The 6,187-nt window shown below is 47.1% G+C and overlaps 2 non-coding genes across 2 annotated transcripts; one reads left to right on the top strand and one right to left on the bottom strand.

The window, feature by feature from the left end:
* Nucleotides 1-2,097: 2,097 nt before the first annotated feature.
* On the bottom strand, nucleotides 2,098-2,170 carry TRNAY-GUA (transfer RNA tyrosine (anticodon GUA)). Its single transcript has one exon. It is a non-coding gene; the product is annotated as a tRNA-Tyr (tRNA).
* Nucleotides 2,171-2,785: 615 nt separating this feature from the next.
* Nucleotides 2,786-2,858, top strand: TRNAS-GCU (transfer RNA serine (anticodon GCU)). The gene has a single exon. It is a non-coding gene; the product is annotated as a tRNA-Ser (tRNA).
* Nucleotides 2,859-6,187: the final 3,329 nt, after the last annotated feature.

Below are 6,187 nucleotides of genomic sequence, written 5' to 3'. Positions count from 1 at the left end.
ATTCTCACATTTTACGTTACATCTGAGACGTCACAACACCGCTCCCGGGAGGGCTCAAACCACCAGTCTTTTTAATAGCAGCTGAACGCGCTAACCATTGCGCCACGGTAGCCCAAAAATTAAATGGCCGTCAGGTATTGTGGAAAACCTTTGGCTTTCTACGTTACATTTGAGATCCCACAACACCGCTCCCGGGTAGGCTCGAACCACCAACCTATTGGTTAACAGCCGAACGCACTAACCTTTGCGCCACGGAAGCTCAAAAATTAAATGGTCGTCAGGTATTGTGGAAAAACTTTGACTTTTTACCTCACATCTGAGACCTCACAACACCGCTCCCGGATGGGCTCGAACCACCAAATTTTCGGTTAACAGCCGAACGCGCTAACCATTGAGCCACGGAAGCCCAAAAATTAAATGGTCGTCAGGTATTGTGGAAAACCTTTGGCTTTCTACGTTACATTTGAGATCCCACAACACCGCTCCCGGATGGGCTCGAACCACCAACCTATTGGTTAAAAGCTGAACGCGCTAACCATTGAGCCACGGAAGCTCAGAAATTAAATGGTTGTCACGTATTGTGGAAAATATTTGACTTTTTACGCTACATCTGAGACCCCACAACACCGCTCCCGGGAGGGCTCAAACCACCAGTCTTTTTGAATAGCAGCTGAACGCGCTAACCATTGCGCCACGGAAGCCCAAAAATTAAATGTTCGTCAGATATTGTGGAAAAACTCTGACATTTTACGTTACATCTGAGACGTCACAACACCGCTCCCGGGAGGGCTCAAACCACCAGTCTTTTTAATAGCAGCTGAACGCGCTAACCATTGCGCCACGGAAGCCCTAAAATTAAATGGTCGTCAGGTACTGTGGAAAAACCTTGACTTTTTACGTCACATCTGAGACGTCACAACACCGCTCCCGGATGGGCTCGAGCCACCAACCTATTGGTTAACAACCGAACGCGCTAACCATTGAGCCTCGGAAGCTCAGAACATAAAATGATTGTCACGTATTGTGGAAAATGTTTGACTTTTTACGCTACATCTGAGACCCCACAACACCTCTCCCGGATGGGCTCGAACCACCAAACTTTCGGTTAAAAGCCGAACGCGCTAACCATTGCGCCACGGTAGCCCAAAAATTAAATGATCGTCAGGTATTGTGGAAAAACCTTGACTTATTACGTCACATCTGAGACCTCACAACACCGCTCCCGGGTGGGCTCGAACCACCAACTTTTTGAATAACAGCTGAGCGCGCTAACCCTTGCGCCACCGAAGCCCAAAATTTAAATGGTCGTCAGGTATTTTGGAAAAACTTTGACTTTTTACGTCACATCTGAGTCCTAACAACACCGCTCCCGGGTGAGCTCGAACAACCAACCTATTGGTTAACAGCCGAACGCGCTAACCATTGAGCCACGAAAGCTCATAAAGTAAATGGTTATCACGTATTGTGGAAAAGTTTTGAATTTTTACGTTACATCTGAGACCTCACTACTCCGCTCCCGCGCGGGCTCGAACCACCAACCTTTTGAATAACAGCTAAGCGCGCTAACCGTTGCGCCACGGAAGCCCAAAAATTAAATGATCGTCAGGTATTGTGGAAAAAATCTGACTTTTTACATTACATCTGAGACCTCACATAACGCTCCCGGATGGGCTCGAACCACCAAACTTTCGGTTAAAAGCCGAACGCGCTAACCATTGAGCCACGGAAGCTCTGAAATTAAATGGTCGTCAGGTATTGTGGAAAAACTTTGACTTTTTACGTAACATCTGAGACCTCATAGCACCGCTCCCAGGTGTGCTCGAACCACCAACCTTTCTGTTAACAGCCAAACGCGCTAACCATTGCGCCACGGAAGCCCAAAAATTGAATGATCGTCAGGTATTGTGGAAAAACTTTGACTTTTTACCTCACATCTGAGACCTCACAACACCGCTCCCGGGTGGGCTCGAACCACCAACCTTTTGAATAACAGCTGAGCGTGCTAACCATGGCGCCACGGAGGCCCAAAATTTATGTGGTCGTCAGGTATTGTGGAAAAATTTGACTTTTTACGTCACATCTGAAACCTCACAACACCGCTCCCGGATGGGCTCGAACCACCAACCTTTCAGTTTACCGCCGAACGCGCTAAACATTGCGCCACGGAAGCCCAAAAATTAAATGATCGTCAGGTATTGTGGAAAAACTTTGACATTTTACGTTACATCTGAGACCTCACAACACCGCTCCCGGATGGGCTCGAACCTCCAAACTTTCGGTTAAAAGCCGAACGCGCTAAACATTGCGCCACGGAAGCCCAAAAATTAAATGTTCGTCAGGTATTGAGGAAAAACCTTGACTTTTTACGTTACATCTGAGACCTCACTACTCCGCTCCCGCGCGGGCTCGAATGTAACGTGTTGTGGGGTCTCAGATGTAGCGTAAAAAGTCATAACTTTTCCACAATACCTGACAACCATTTAATTTCTGAGCTTCCGTGGCTCAATGGTTAGCGCGTTCGGCTGTTAACGAATAGGCTGGTGGTTCGAGCCCACCCTGGATAGGTGTTGTAGGGTCTCAGATGTGAAGTAAAAAGTCAAGGTTTTTCCACAATACCTGACGACCATTTAATTTTTGGGCTTCCGTGGCGCAAAGGTTAGCGCGTTCAGCTGCTATTCAAAAGACTGGTGGTTCGAGCCCACCCGGGAGCGGTGTTGTGAGGTCTCAGATGTAACGAAAAAAGTAAGAGTTTTTACACAAATCCTGACGAACATTTAATTTATGGGCTTCCGTGGCGCAATGGTTAGCGCGTTCAGCTGCTAACCAATAGGTTGGTGGTTCGAGCCCACCCGGGAGCGGTGTTGTGGGATTTCTAATGTAACGTATAAAGCCAAAGTTTTTCCACAATACCTGACGACCATTTAATTTTTGGGCTTCCGTGGAGCAATGGTTAGCGCGTTCGGCTGTTAACCGAAAGGTTGGTGGTTCGAGACCACCCAAGAGAGGTGTTGTGGGGTCTCAGATGTAGCGTAAAAAGTGAAAACTTTTCCACAATACCTTACGACCATTTAATTTTTGGGCTTCCGTGGCGCAATGGTTAGCGCGTTCGGCTGTTAATCGAAAGGTTGGTGGTTCGAGCCCATCCGAGAGCGGTGTTGTGAGGTCTCAGATGTGACGTAAAAAGCCAAAGTTTTTCCACATTACCTGCCGACCATTTAATTTTTGGGCTTCGGTGGCGCAATGGTTAGCACGTTCGGCTGTTAACCGAAAGGTTGGTGGTTTGAGCCCACCCAAGAGAGGTGTTGTGGGGTCTCAGATGTAGCGTAAAAAGTCAAAACTTTTCCACAATACTTGACAACCATTTAATTTCTGAGCTTCCGTGGCTCAATGGTTTGCGCGTTCGGCTGTTAACCAATAGGTTGGTGGTTCGAGCCCATCCGGGAGCGGTGTTTGTTACGTCTCAGATGTGAAGTAAAAAGTCAAGGTTTTTGCACAATACCTGACGACCATTTAATTTTTGGGCCTTCGTGGGGCAATGGTTAGCGCGCTCAGCTGTTATTCACAATGTTGGTGGTTCGAGCCCACCCGAGGGCGCTGTTGTGAGGTCTCAGATGTAACGAAAAAAGTAAGAGTTTTTCCACAAATTTTGACGAACATTTAATTATTGGGCTTCCGTGGCGTAATGGTTAGCGCGTTCAGCTGTTAACCGAAAGATTGGTCGTTCGAGCCCACCCTAGAGAGGTGTTGTGGGGTCTCAGATGTAGCGTGAAAAGTCATAACGTTTTCACAATACCTGACAACCATTTAATTTCTGAGCTTTCGTGGCTCAATGGTTAGCGCGTTCGGCTGTTAACCAATAGGTTGGTGGTTCGAGCCCACCCGGGAGCGGTGTTGTGAGGTCTCAGATGTAACGAAAAAAAGTAAGAGTTTTTACACAAAACCTGACGAACATTTAATTTATGGGCTTCCGTGGCGCAATGGTTAGCGCGTTCAGCTGTTAACCGAAAGGTTGGTGGTTCGAGACCACCCGGGAGAGGTGTTGTGGGGTCTCAGATGTAGCGTAAAAAGTCAAAACTTTTCCACAATACGTGACAACCATTTAATTTCTGAGCTTCCGTGGCTCAATGGTTTGCGCGTTCGGCTGTTAACCAATAGGTGGGTGGTTCGAGACCTCCAGGAAGCGGTGTTGTGGGGTCTCAAATGTAACGTAAAAAGCGAAAGTTTTTCCACAATACCTTACGACCATTTAATTTTTGGGCTTCCGTGGCGCAATGGTTAGCACGTTCGGCTGTTAACCGAAAGGTTGGTGGTTCGAGCCCACCCAAGAGAGATGTTGTGGGGTCTCAGATGTAGCGTAAAAAGTCAAAACTTTTCCACAATACGTGACAACCATTTAATTTCTGAGCTTTCTCGGCTCAATGTTTAGCGCGTTCGCCTGTTAACCAATAGGTTGGTGGTTCGAGCCCACCCGGGAGCGGTGTTGTGGGATCTCAAATGTAACGTACAAAGCCAAAGTTATTCCACAATACCTGACGACCATTTAATTTTTGGGCCTTCGTGGGGCAATGGTTAGCGCGCTGAGCTGTTATTCACAAGGTTGGTGGTTCGAGCCCACCCGAGGGCGGTGGTGTAAGGTCTCAGATGTAACGAAAAAAGTAAGAGTTTTTCCACAAATTCTGACGAACATTTAATTATTGGGCTTCCGTGGCGCAATGGTTAGCGCGTTCAGCTGTTAACCGAAAGATTGGTCGTTCGAGCCCACCCTAGAGAGGTGTTGTGGGGTCTCAGATGTAGCGTGAAAAGTCATAACGTTTTCACAATACCTGACAACCATTTAATTTCTGAGCTTTCGTGGCTCAATGGTTAGCGCGTTCGGCTGTTAACCAATAGGTTGGTGGTTCGAGCCCACCCGGGAGCGGTGTTGTGAGGTCTCAGATGTAACGAAAAAAAGTAAAAGTTTTTACACAAAACCTGACGAACATTTAATTTATGGGCTTCCGTGGCGCAATGGTTAGCGCGTTCAGCTGTTCACCGAAAGATTGGTCGTTCGAGCCCACCCTAGAGAGGTGTTGTGGGGTCTCAGATGTAGCGTGAAAAGTCATAACGTTTTCACAATACCTGACAACCATTTAATTTCTGAGCTTCCGTGGCTCAATGGTTTGCGCGTTCGGCTGTTAACCAATAGGTTGGTGGTTCGAGACATCCAGGAAGCGGTGTTGTGGGGTCTCAGATGTAGCGTAAAAAGTCAAAACTTTTCCACAATACTTGACAACCATTTAATTTCTGAGCTTCCGTGGCTCAATGGTTTGCGCGTTCGGCTGTTAATCGAAAGGTTGGTGGTTCGAGCCCATCCAAGAGCGGTGTTTTTTACGTCTCAGATGTGAAGTAAAAAGTCAAGGTTTTTGCACAATACCTGACGACCATTTAATTTTTGGGCCTTCGTGGGGCAATGGTTAGCGCGCTGAGCTGTTATTCACAAGGTTGGTGGTTCGAGCCCACCCGAGGGCGGTGGTGTAAGGTCTCAGATGTAACGAAAAAAGTAAGAGTTTTTCCACAAATTCTGACGAACATTTAATTATTGGGCTTCCGTGGCGCAATGGTTAGCGCGTTCAGCTGTTAACCGAAAGATTGGTCGTTCGAGCCCACCCTAGAGAGGTGTTGTGGGGTCTCAGATGTAGCGTGAAAAGTCATAACGTTTTCACAATACCTGACAACCATTTAATTTCTGAGCTTTCGTGGGTCAATGGTTAGCGCGTTCGGCTGTTAACCAATAGGTTGGTGGTTCGAGCCCACCCGGGAGCGGTGTTGTGAGGTCTCAGATGTAACGAAAAAAAGTAAAAGTTTTTACACAAAACCTGACGAACATTTAATTTATGGGCTTCCGTGGCGCAATGGTTAGCGCGTTCAGCTGTTAACCGAAAGATTGGTCGTTCGAGCCCACCCTAGAGAGGTGTTGTGGGGTCTCAGATGTAGCGTGAAAAGTCATAACGTTTTCACAATACCTGACAACCATTTAATTTCTGAGCTTCCGTGGCTCAATGGTTTGCGCGTTCGGCTGTTAACCAATAGGTTGGTGGTTCGAGACATCCAGGAAGCGGTGTTGTGGGGTCTCAGATGTAGCGTAAAAAGTCAAAACTTTTCCACAATACTTGACAACCATTTAATTTCTGAGCTTCCGTGGCTCAAT

The sequence above is a fragment of the Phalangium opilio genome, unplaced genomic scaffold (genome assembly GCF_054372755.1).
Source record: "Phalangium opilio isolate 3A_F unplaced genomic scaffold, DU_Popi_V2 ptg001421l_1, whole genome shotgun sequence".
Lineage (NCBI taxonomy): Eukaryota > Metazoa > Arthropoda > Arachnida > Opiliones > Phalangiidae > Phalangium > Phalangium opilio.
The sequence above is the reverse complement of the archived record's forward strand: the minus strand, read 5'-3'. Positions and strand labels throughout refer to the sequence as shown.